Here is a 13886-nt window from a genome sequence, read left to right on the forward strand (position 1 = left end):
GTGGGGGGGGTATTTCTGCGGGCAAATAAAAAAAAAAACAAAAAAAACAAAAAAAAAACAAAAAAAATAAAAAAAAAAAAAAAAACACAACAAAAAAAAAAAAAAAAAAAAAAAAAAAAAAAAAAAAACAAAAAACAAAAAAAAAATGAAGCTTCTCTGATTTAATTAATCAATACAAATGTCCCGGGCTTACAATGTTAACAAGTTACTATCTTTAAGGCAAAACCGCGCGTACTTTCAGAACTGTTTAAACGTTTGTTTTGTTTTTTTTAATATTATTAAAAATGAAGAGACTTTAGATGTTTTCAAATTACAGGCAGTAGTCCCTTGCTTTAGTTAGTTTTTTTTTTTTTTTTCCCCCAAACTGCTAAATAGTGCTAACTAGCTTTCGTGTTAATGATTACCCTACGTATAATTTTGTTGCATGATTTTTAATATAATCCTGCTAGGTGCAGAAGCAACATTGCTGCAAAACATGAAATCCAATGTGAGGTTCCTGCTCCGATCCTCCCCCAACACCGCATGACGACAAGGGTTACACACCAATACTCATTTCTTAAATCACCAAAAAAAAAAAAAAAAAAAATGTTTCTTTCTAGTCCACCATCGGAGCCACTTTCCAAACGTAAAGCACGTAAAACGAGCAAGGTCTGTCCGGAGCAATTAAATAATTCATTAAAGCATTTGATCAGAGGTAATACGATCTTCCACAGTTACGCCGTATCGATTTTCTTTTAATACATCCAGCTCTTGTTTTGTATGTCTTCTGTTTTAACACATCTCCACCACCACCGAGCCTGTGTTAGATTGGCTGAAGCACACATGTAATTACCAAGCAGCCCTTTACCCTCAACAATATACTGTATTTTTCCGCTGGGTTTCTTGAACCTCCAAGGAAAAACTTAAGTCCATGCCGCGAACGTTTCCACTATATCTCAGAATCCACAAAATTATTTTCATTAGTCCTTTCTTCTTCCATAGGATCTTGAGGTACCAGAATTCTATGTGCTGGACCCTGACCGTGAAGACGCGTGTTGTCGAAACTGAGAGCAATCCCTTTAAACATGAATGGAGTGAACACACACACACTTCCGCCTGAGCATTCAGTGGGGAGGGGACTGTGCAACAACTGAAAAACATCCAGCTTGCTGCCTCAGAGCACCGTGAACGCCAGAGCTTCGGTCGGCATGGCTGTGTGCTGCTGTGCGCTGAATGGCCTCTTAAAAAGTGGTGCTGGTTCATAAGGGGTGTGGCAGGGAATGTTGTAATGTTTTCATTAAAAAGCTAGCATTGTATCTTTCTGTTTCACAAATCGATATTTGTAGCCATTGTTTCAGTCAGTACTGTCCAAAACCCTTTAGTTTCAATAGTATACTGCTTCTACATAATATAGTATATTGTAAGAAACTACAGTGATGCTGTCTGCATATTCAGGTTAGTTAGACCTCATAGTTAGACCTGCAATAAATACTGTATTTTGGATCCAGTAACTTTTACACCTGTGATATCTGGATTCTAAAGTATTATAATAAAGTATAATTAATGAGGCTGCTGTCTTTATTGCATGTTAGGTTATTTGCTAGCCTAGATGTGTATTTACATCAAGTATGTTAGTAACATACAGTTACCCCCCTCCAGGTTCAGTGATATACATAGTCGGTATACATTTGTAAAAAGGTAATTAGGCAAGTATTTCTCTAGATATGTGTACAGATTATAATGTGACATACACAGGTGGGCCTCATCTGTATTTATGTCTGTGGGCTATAGGCCTGAGAGGGGTGTCAAACGTTTCCTGGACTGACTACCTTTTTATGGAGGTGAGAGACCCGGTCTCCATGCACGTCAAATCTTCAGCCTCTCTTTTTGAGATAGTCTGCAAAATTAACCAGGCCTGTGCCAAATTGTGCGGTGTATTTGAAGATATATAGAGTTGATATCTGGCCTAAAGGGAAGGGTGCACTGCAGCACCTGTTCCTCAGGGAACATCCATTAAAGTGCTGACCAGGCCCAACAATGCTTAGCTACTGACTCCAAACAATGTATGACTATGCTTTGTACTCTAGGTGCAAAAGCTGAGACAGGAAGGTGTATGAAATGGCATTAGCTCTATATGGTATTTGTTTATTGTATTCCTCTAGGGTAGAATGTTCCAGAGGGAAAGGTTTAAGTGACAGTAGCTAAAAACAAACCAAAAATGCTTTCCTGTTGTGCACTTCCAGCCAAAGAGGTTTCAAGAGTGCAATTTCATGTTAAAACATGATATCTGGTACTATGCTAGGTTAAAGAAAGTTCTCAATGCCCTTGCCTTGTAGAAAGTTGTTACTGTTTTATATCACCTAGCTCATTTCTCCTCAGCAAAGTCTTTAGAGTCAAAGCATATTCCCTGCTGCAAAGCATGTCATTTTATAGGGGAAGCAACTGGTTAGTTTTTGAAAAGACAGACGTACCAGACGGGGTGGGAACAATTGAACCCTGTAGGTGAAATGGCCAAGGAAGTGCAAAATTAGCTAAAAGAAAGACTTGCAAACAGTTATTTAACCTAGTGCAGTACCAGATAAAATATCATGTTTTAAAATGGCAAAACATATAGCATGCTATAGCATGTGTTTCTTTCAAAACTGCACACCTGAGACCTATCTAGTGAATAGAAGTGCAAGGCCGTTAAGAATTAGTTTATTAGCTACAACCACTGTAATGGTTACACTCTGAGATGTACATGGCAATGTTGCTACAGGGCAGAGGCTGGACATCTTAACCATTCTGAGAAAGGTGGATTAGATTTTGGAATTCTAAACCAACATCATAAAATGTATATTCCCTTCAGTCGCTGTGCACAATTGTATCATGTCAAGTTTCCTCTCTATGTATCTATTTTATAATGCATGCATGTTTATTTACAGAGTTATGGCAGGTCAACTTTTTGAACTCCATAGGCTTCACACAAATTGTTTTAAAATTTCTAGAAATGTTATAAAAATCAATTGTTTTTTGTACTGTCTGAGCTTATGACCTAAAAACATGTATCACACAGTTTCAGGGAAAGACTGCACAGTTTCTGCTACCTACGGAAACCAATACAGTACAAGGATTATTGTTTCTATGTGGTTACTTGGCCACCTTGTACTAAGCCTATTAGTTTTTCTTTAACCCTTGGGAACAAAAGATGGGAATACTCAGGCAGCTAACGTTCAGTTGGAGACCTTGACCTTGCAGTTTTAAGCTATTAGAAATCTGACTGTCTTGAAGTGATGGATATTTCTTCATAAAAGAACAGGTGGATCTGTCCAACATTACATGCCGTAGTCCCATAGCTTTAAAATACATGTCTCACTGGACCCTTTTATTGTATACCTGTAGTTCAGTTCCCTGCGGACCAACATGGAGGAGAGTGCTTCTCTATGGTGTTGCACCTTCAAAAATGTTTCAAGGTTTAGAAAACTTTATTAATCAGAGGGTACTGAAGCTAATTCAAGAGTACCTTTAATGTAATTTGAATTGCTGTTTTACATTTCCCTTACAATATTATGCTGATAGCAATTCTTTGGAGTGGTTCTGGGACTTGTTGCTCCAATATTGACTGAAAAGACTTCCTCATTCAATTCAAATCATGTGACCTTTTAAACTCTGCCAACACACCCTGCTTTCTGTAGATGGAAATCCCAATTAGGTTAGACTAGCAGAGCTGAAAAATAATGTTGTCACGTGATTTAAATGGATAGAGGAAGGTTGTTCAAGGCTGGCATTTAGGATTCCCCAGACAAGGTTAAAGCAGCTCAGAACCAGGTCAAGGCAGATTTAGAGAAAAAATAAAACTTAATAATGAAGCAATACCAGAATTACTGAGAATGTTTGCAAACATAATAAAATAATACAAAGAAATGTAATAAAGAAATTAAACATTTTAAGGTAGAACAATTCATTTCTTTTTTTTTTTTAAAGTAGTTATTGTATTAATAAGATGTACAATTGCACTCAGTAATTTTACAGGTGGTTCACTATTATTTTAGTGTGCTACTATACTTTGCTATGCATTGAACATGCTTTGGCTCTGCAGATTTTTATAATAGGTTTTAATGGTGGTATGATTCAATTATTGTTGTATACTAATTACACCAGAAGCAATCCAGTTCACTTACAATATAAGTAATCTAATCAATCAACTACAAATTACTGCTTGATTAAAAAATATATATAACAACAAAAAATCAGTCTAGAGGTAGGAACTACACATTCACATAATATTTGTTGAGTGTTTTTGTCAGTATTGATGCTATTGCTATAACAATTAGAGGAAGCCTGACTGATGTTTAGCACATTCTTGTCCCTCCCATGACTCATAACATTTGTCATCCCTGCCATATGTTCTATAATATATATACAATCCGCATATCCCTGTCACTCATCTGATTCAGACATGAGGGTCAGCAGATCTGGCTGTAAAGTTTGATAAACAGCTGACAGAAGGCACCAGACTGCACACATTTCTGGAAAATTCTGGACAATTCTGCAGATTTTCACCTCAAACTTAGATGACGAGAAACGGTCCTGTAACAACAACATGTAACATTTTTAACACCTTTCAGGTTTTTGTAGTTTTTATATAGTCGTTATATGTATCCTTGTCTTTTTTATTCTGTTAACATGTAGTATATTTCCCATTCATTGAATGGCACACTTATTATATACAGTCGGATGTTCATTATTAATATTATTGTTAGCGGACATGCTCACAAGAACTAGCAGAGGTTGTGAACAGGGCTGCTATTTGTAAATTTTTTTGCTTCAATTCAGAACTGCAATTTAAAGGCTTTTAAATTTAATAATGTGTTTTTCTTCTTTCAGAACAAATAGCATAATATACATTAGTGTAAAAAGATCAATCACAGGGAGGACTTCTCATCCAGATATAGACTTAGATCTACCCGACACATTTTCACACAAAATACTTACAAAATAAGAGAAATGGCGACATCAAAGGCACAAGGATCTATTTTCCGATAAATATATATTTGTTTTTCATGTTTGTAGATCAGATGCACGAGACAAGAGCTGTTAGAGTTTGGTTGCCATGGTCACATCTTGCTGGCCATTCAAGCCACAGTGAATAGTTTCATATTGTGCCACATGATCAGTGTCCCTGGGACTCATAATTTGAATGTGTTTTTTTTTTAATTGAACTGAACTCATTGTTCAGTTTTTTGGGGGGTTTTTTTGTTGCTTTTGGTCCCTTTTGTATATATGGCCATAATTCCTTTATTTATCATCATATTCATTTGTTCAAGTGTTCAAAACATTTTTTCCATGTTCCCTACATGTTGAAGTTTCATTGTATACTGTAAGATTTGATCTGGCCATGCTTTTCCTGTGGTTTTTGTTATCTGTATTGAACAGGGTGAGTTTCAGACTATTTCATTTTTTTTTATGGACACCTAGTATGTGCAAATTCATTTAATGTATGACATGTACATGTAACCTTTATAGTTAAAGAGTTATAGCCACAAATCTAACAACAGTAAAAAAACAGATGAAAATAGCTTGAACCCTAAAGGGTTAACTCAAAACTTCTCCCAAGCTCTCTTAACCCTTTGCATGCAGCGTGGCGTAAGTCCCCATAGAGAATAAGAGGAGTTGAATATCTTTGGCCTAGCACTTTCAAATTACCCACAATTAAGTTTATTCGAGGGAAATACAGACCGGATGTGGCAATCTAATTAGTATGCATTTTTGATACAAAAAAATCAAATTGTTGAAATCAAATGTGACACAATTACTGACAAGAGAATTTTTACTTCTGATATCAAAAAATGCATTTTTGATATGAAAGCTAGAATTTCTATATCAGAAATAGAATTTCTGATATCAGAAATTGAAGATTAAATGTTAAATGTTAAAACGACTTGCCATTGAGACATGCGGAGATAATGTTGTCAAATGGAGGTGCCCAGGTTTTATTTACATAAATACCAACAGAAAATCACATGACGCTACCAGCGATGGTAGCCCAAGACATACGATACAGCATACAAAAAGTAAAACAAAACACTGTTCAAAACAAAACCACACACTAAAGGTGTCATGAAGACAGCAAGTGCTGCTGCACTATACAGGAGGTCTCGTTGATACACCACACTCCTACACTGTGTGTGACCTAAACATTCCCAAACAAATCCCTGTGTTTACACAAGTTAACCAAACCGCGACCCCAGTGTCAGAGGAGTCCATTCCAAGTTAATTTTACACAAATTAAACACAAAACTACTTTCAAAATTTAAACACAAATCCCACTTTTCATGTGGAAAGACTTCAGGCCTGCCACAATGTCTTATTGCAAAACCTGTTGGTGTACATACAATTATGCCATTGCTATTGTGCAAATAAATAAAACAGCAACATGGTTGAAAGGTAGCTTGTAGATATATGATATTCAGAAAGCATTTTTTTTTAAAGGCAGTTCAGTGGTGTAGTACCCAGCATTTGAATTTACAATAGTGAAATCTCCCAGAATACCACAGGAGTGAGCTAGGTGTACTTCAATTTAATTAGAAATTAGAAGTTAAATCAATTAACTAAGCAGGCAGGTATAAAATAGCTGGTCTGCCTCCGGGTAGAGACATCTGTGTGAAGGGAAAGGCCTGGAGGATGCCTGTGGGGGACAGGCTCTATATTTAAAAAAGGGCATTTAATACTTGAAAAAGTGTTGCTTTTGATCATTGGTAAATGGTGTAGCTGTCCGGTTTTATTAGTTAAAAACTTGTACAAGTTTAGTTAGCACTCCTTGGAGGAGTTAGGCTTTGTTGTACACCAGAAGACAGTGGAATAAGGTCCTGAACATGGCAAAGAAATCCACACTTTTTTATTTGTCTGTGTAAAAGAAGAATTTTTATTTATTTATTTTAGCTTGCCCTGCCATGAGCAAGCTGAGCTAAGGAAACTGTGTGTTTGTGGCCTGACAGCATTTTTGGAGGATTGGGAGGACTGGCTATACTAGCACTGTGAGCTCCTGCCGGAAACAGAGAGAGTTGCTGCCACTGGAACCAGAGAAGCAGCCTGAAGCATCTTTCCACAGAGTACACTGGTGTGAGTATTGTGGGGAGCAGACTCACCGCTGGAGAGAGACTGCCCTGATGTCCCGCTATACTGGTGTGGACTCTGTGAAGAGTTTGGATATAGATGGCAAGATTGCCCATACCCAAAGCCAGAGAGACAGGAGCTGCTGCTGTATGCAGAGCCAGAAAGAGAAGCCTTGCTGTCTTTAGAACCAGTCTCTAAGGGAGAAGTATCGCTGTCTCCAGAACCAGTTCCAGGGGGAGAAGCCCTGATATCTCTAGAACCAGTACTAGAGGGAGAAGCCCTGCTGTCTCTAGAACCAGTACTAGAGGGCTAAGCTCCACTGTCTCCAGAACCAGTGTCAGAGGGAGAAGACCCACCGATTCTAGAACCAGTGTCAGAGGGAGAAGCACCACTGTCTCTAGAACCAGTTCCAGAAGGAGAAGCCCCGCTGTCTCTAGAACCAGTTCCAGAAGGAGAAGCACTGTTGTCTCCAGACCAAAGTGAGAAACACCTTCTCCAGAACCAAAAGGAGAAACACCGCTGTCTCCAGAACCAAAGGGAGAAACACCGCTGTCCCTGAACCAAAGGGAGAAACACCACTGTCTCCAGAACCAAAGGGAGAAACACTGCTGTGTCCAGAACCAAAGGGAAAAACACCACTGTCTCCAGAACCAAAGGGAGAATCACCACTGTCTCCAGTGTCAAAGAAAAAAGGGCTGCCATCTTCAGAACCCGAGGGAGAAGAACCATTGTCTCCAGAACCCAAGAAAAGGGAGATGCTCACTACAGAGAATGGGGAGGAGGTGAAGAGACCACCACCTGGTGCACAATCTGACACTGGTAGGTCAGCTCCCTTGATCCGTGCTCCCAGACACCCAGCCTTTGTTTCTGGACCTCTGGTCACTGGGCCTAATTCTCAGGTCGCTGCACGACCGGGCACAGTTGTTCGTCTGGTCTCCCATTCCATTCCCCTTGGTGAACTAGATATCACTGCTCCAAAGGCTCTCACCTCTGTCTGTTGCTAGAGCCGCCCAGTCTCCAACCTGCTCTCACGATGCCACATCCACAACGCCCTGGTCCCCTGTTGTCAGTTCTTGATCCCATCCCGGAGGCGCCTGAATGTAGACTGACCCACCCAGCAAGCCACCCACAAGAAGGTCTAAAAATGGACAATTCAGGACGTGAGGAAGTGGCTGGGTTTCAAGGCGGGGTGGTGGGGATTCGAGGTGTCCGTGGAATGGGGAGAGGATGTGTGACATGGCAGAGGCCCTGCACACTGGGAAATGTGTGTCTTGTGGCTGCCTATAAACAGTCACATGAGGTAAACTGGGGATTGAGCCAGGCAGGTATATAAACCAGGTCTGAAATATTTGGTTTGTCTGCGTTAAAACGAAGACTTGGAGCAGCAGTTCCCAAATTGTGGTACGCATACCCCAAGGGGTACACGAGACGTGTTCAGGTCTTATGTGGGACAAATTGTGTAGTGGCAAACACTTTTGTTTATTTGCATATATTAAAGATAACATTAACATATAAACTTGTATGCTAGGGGTACGCAGACAGTTAGTTCTGGAAGGGGGTACATGACAATCAAGTTTTGGAATCACTGGCCTGGAGGAAGCCTGTGGGGGACAGACTGGGAAAAATAAAAAAAAGGTATTGTGGTACTTGTAATGAACAAGTATATTTGGTAACTGGTAAATTACTTAGCTGTCCAGTTTATTAGCTAAAACTTGTTTAGGTAAGCACTCCTTGCTGGAGTTAGGCTTTTGTTTTGTTTATTTTGTTTGTGTTTTGTTCAATGAAAATAAATATACAGGCACAGCTCTGTTTTGAATTCAGCCATGGTCCACAGTACTTATTTTTATACAAGAAGAGAGTGTGAAAGGTCCCGAAGAGTGGCAAAGCATACCCCCACTTTGCCACAATATATTGTATCTATAACTTGACTTTTGTTTTTTGTACATTTTTGGTGTGGTAAAATATAATTTGCTGGTATTCTAATATTGCCTATGCTTGACAAATATTTTAACTTAATCAAGCCAGAAATGTAAAGTAGACAAATGTTTTGGCTTAATAAAAGGAAACACTGTTAAAGACATTTTCCGTAGTTTTGAGGGGTTTTTTGAGAATAACTGAAGGACGTGCTGCCAGACTTTTTCAAAATCTGGACCAATGTTGTTATGCAGACCAGCAGTGATTCCATTGATAGTCTTCAAGCACATAAAGGATAGTGATAGATAGAGGCTGGCCTTGATAGTAAGGAATCCACAATGTATTTTCAGTTCCTTTAAAAACATATGCAGCGGACAAAAAAAGTGTGACAACAAATTGGGCTAGTCAAGTTATTTTCTCACAGATATGTTTTTTTATTTCACCTTTAAAATAGAGTCAAGTTGAATAGCTCTGTTTAACACAGCCGTTAAGTCAGTTTCTTGTGAATGTGTTTCATTTTCTTGTGTTGTTAGAAAAATCCTGCCCTGGCGCGCTGGAATGTTGTGGCAAGGCATTTTCAATGTCAAGAATGTGGTTAGCTCTTAAGAGTTGTGGTTTTAAACGTCCAGCAACTAAGTTTGTTCTGTGTGGCTTGTTTGTTTTACACTAATTTAACAGGTTTCCTGAGTCGCGTAAACCCTTCTCGATACCCCAGCTATATTTACAAAAAGACACAGAAACTGTTATATAAATAAACATTTTGGAAATGACCTACATTTCTATAACAAGAAAGTGCGGGTGTGCGCTTGTGTGTTTGTGATCTTGTCCAGGTTTTAAAACAACCAAAGGCAATATACTTTCCAAGCCTGCACAAGCATGTTTCATTTGTTAAGCTCACTGAACACATGGTATAGATCTATGGCACTGCTACTTCAGTGAAAGCTGCTTTAATAAAAATCCATCATCTGGTGTATATTCCTGATATATGCTATTCCAAAGAAAAAAGCTGAACTTTAAAGCCACGAGCCACTAAATGTCCCATTTTGGTCAAGACTAAAAGAAAAGGTTGGCAACCCTGGCCAGGACAGTCCCAGTTTCAGAAAGGCTGTCATGGTGTCCCAAAGGTTGTGATTTTGTCTCAAATTTCCACCCCAGGCGCTGGCTGGGCTGATGTAACTATTTTCCCGGTGGAGGAATAATGTTTTAATTTCCCTGGTCTTCCTTGCACATACAATGTGTTTCTACCAGCTTAAGTCTATATTTCAGTGGTTTAACAAAAGTTCACTGGCACAGGAGCAGACGCGTAAGCTACACGCTGTCTGAAATGCAAGTCTGTGTTTTGTGAAGCCAGAACACAGATAAAGAGTAGAACAGGAGCGAAAGCAGGAACCAGACAATAATAATAATTACTTGAGAATTTACTGTTCACATTGCACAAAATATGTAAAGCCCCTTTCACACTGGCACACCTACCCGGGTCCGGACCCGGGTCCTGGAAAACCGGGTTACAATCCCATGTAGTGTGAAACCAAGTACCCGGGTCCCAGCAACCCACCTCAGGATGTGGGTTGACACACTTTGATCCGGGCTGAGCGAGACAAAATGCTTGATGGTCGTTCGTATGCCATCGCAATAACAAACAGCCACGCCTGGGCGAAGGTGTTACTTTCATTGACTGAGACACAGCATGAGCCAGACTGCAGCAGGAATGTAGAAACATTTGCTCTAATCAACATTTGGGCCGATGGTTCAATCCAGAGAAGTTTGGATGGAAGCGTCCGTAACAAGCTGCTTCCGAGGCATTGACACACGTATTGTTTACTTGCATCTGTCACCCAGGTCAACCCTGCGTTATCAAACACACTGTGAAATGGCGTACCTGACCCGCATTACACCAGGTCCTGACCTGGATAGGTTCTGACCCAGGTAGAGAATGCTAGTGCGAAAGGGGTTTAAGAAATTACCTTCCCTAGAAATTACAGTAGTGCCTTACTAATACTGAAAAACCGTCCGTTATACTGACACCAAAGACAGCAGGAAAATAAATGGAAGAACAGATACAAATAGCCTACTAAATCACTAAAATTAGCTACGGCCAAAATATTTGCGTGATTTTATAGAATTAACAAATTTTGCTTCATTAAAGTTAAGTGAAACCTACGTCTTACTATTGAAGTTTAAAACATGTAGCCTGTATCGCACTCCGACTGTTTTGTATAATTCTCAGTATTTCCATTCCTGGGTGCTACTTCTAGGATCAGTGTCCCAAATATCCCAATATTGCTCACGATTGTTACAAGTAGAGGTGCAACACCATATTAACAGATTATAAATCAAATTTCAATTCTTTATTATTTATTATTTAAAAATGATTTAAGTTAAAAACAAAGCAACATTTCAGCCAGATGGTCTTCATCTTGCTGTGGATGTAGATACAGTATATAAGTTTGCATATATCTAGAAAACCACTTGTCCGCTAGTAGTGAAACTTGCTGAGGACCTTACTTAGCTATTAAAGAGAAATGGGTATCTCCGTTATCTTAACTAACATCCTCTTGTTTATTTTTATATAGCTTTCTGTTTCCAATCTTGGTGATGAGTGTAAAGCATCCCTGTGGCCAGCCCATGATGCAAAGTGAATCTAAACAACAAGAAAAATGCATTTGTTAAAATAACTTTAATACAATATCATATTTTTATATCATACTAACCTGAAAAAAGTGGGCCTACATACAAAAATAAGAACATGGCAATAGACAAGTTATTTTCTTCATATAAATGCAACGCAACTTCCACAGTAAATCATTCACATATTGTAGACCACTGTCCTTGTAATGTTAAAGGCTTGGCTATTACTCCATTAACTTGCACAATTCAATGGCCTGATGCATTTGGAGAAAAGCTACTTAAAACATGAGCATCAGGGAAACTGCCCTAGTGTTGCTTGTGACTGTGACATTATGACAGATGAGCATCTCACACAGGAGGGTCTGTATTCCCTGTATCATTCGAAACACTGCAGTCATTTTTAGTCTGGTGAAAACACTGCTCCAAATCGTTCAAATAAAACGTACAAGGTTAAACGTTCATCTTTTCAAGCAATTTCACACTGCAGACAGAAACAATCAACTTAGGGTTTAAGATTTGTGGAACAGTAGAATGACATTCTGTGTGTATTTGTCCTGGATTTGGGGGCAGAGGTATATTATTCTCACAAGGCTAGTTTTTAAAAATTATATTTTTAAACAATTGTACAGTTATATTATTTGCAGCTGTAATTGAGTTTGTGCTGATGACAAATTAAAAAGTTCTAAAGTAAATGTGGTTGTAGTGCTATAATACACTCTCAGGACCAAAGTTGTTGACTCGAGTCGGTGACTCGGACTCGAATCCGACTCGGTTAACTTTTTTTGGGACTTGAGACTTGACTTGAATGAATTAACTTGGAATTAACTTGGAACTTGGACTACTTGACAAGACACTTGACTTGGGACGATGAAAATGAGGAATGCTCGTCTTCTCGCTCGCTCTCGCCCATACCTGTCAATCCTTTTTGAGCCCAACTTGTATACCAGAGATTTCAAACCCTTAAGGAATGCTTCCAAACCTTAAGAAAGTCAGTTCTGGCTTGAAAAATCATAGTATCAAAAAATATGAAAGAAAAAATACAGCACTTCTCCCAGTTTATTAATTGAAATCTGCAGAAAACAGCTTTTTCATCATTTGCTGTGTTGATTAATATTAACATCTTTAACATTATGACCATCGTACATAATGAACATGAGTCAAGTTGAAGTCCAGTGCATCATGGTGCAGGAGTTAAACATGAGCTTTGTTTTTATTCACTTGTAGCTTTTTTGGCTGTCTCAATAATTGCTGGGGTTACTTGGGATCATCACTATTGATTTTGCATTTCAAGAATGCAAGTTAGTGTCAGGAAGCATGCTCTTTCTGAATTCTGTTGGGATCTTGCAGGTCAAGGAGAAGGCTCTCTCGCAGTCTGCATTGCTGTGGGACAGGCTCAGCAAAGCAGCAAAGACCCTTGCCATTTCAGGGAACCTTGGTACATCAAAGGGAGTTTTCATGTTGATCACTTTAGCCCAGAAGCTGTCCAGGTTATTCTGTTGGCCTTTATCATCTGTCACGGAGACTGCAGTATCAGGAAGGAGCTGGAAGTCTTCCCACTCCTCTTTCAGCAGCTCTATCCACTGTTGGTGCAGATCTTCCAGCCAGACTAACAATTGGGACGTAGTCTGTCTCAACTTTCTTTGATTAGTCTAGAACCACCAAGTCTGGCATACTGGATCTCCAAAGGCTAATTTGTCAAGCATCTTCTGAACTGCTGCACTATAGAAGGCTCTGACATCACTAAAAAATGTATTTTGCATTTCTGGGGATATCAGCTCTGCCACATGCAGATAAGTCCTGGCTGCTTTTCCAACTGAGATGGTGTCATCATCATGCTGCAAATCCCTGTCCACCAAGTTGATCTTCAACAAGTCTTGTTCCTGTTCATCTGAATGAACTTGACCAGAACCTTCCGCAGGAGATGATCCATTTCTGGCAGGAGAGCAACAACCTTTGTTTCAACTGCCTGAAACAATTTGTTAAAGTTGTTCAAAACTGGCGGGATGTGCTGCAGGAAAAGTCGACTTGGTCAGTGGGTTTGGCACCTTCTCTGAGATGGCATGGCTGGCTGTCACAAAGATGGCTGGAGTGGGTGGCGTCAGACCAGAGCCAGGAAATAAACAAAGAGAGAGGTGGAGTTTGGTGGAGATGAGCGAATTCTTTCGCTCAGCATTTAATAAATAAACAGAACAGAAAATAAAAAGGATGTAACAAACAAAAATACAGGACATGGCACTTTTGCCAAAATAAATAGACAAACAAAACGGACT

This window comes from Polyodon spathula, chromosome 3 (assembly GCF_017654505.1).
Source record: "Polyodon spathula isolate WHYD16114869_AA chromosome 3, ASM1765450v1, whole genome shotgun sequence".
NCBI classification, from domain to species: domain Eukaryota; kingdom Metazoa; phylum Chordata; class Actinopteri; order Acipenseriformes; family Polyodontidae; genus Polyodon; species Polyodon spathula.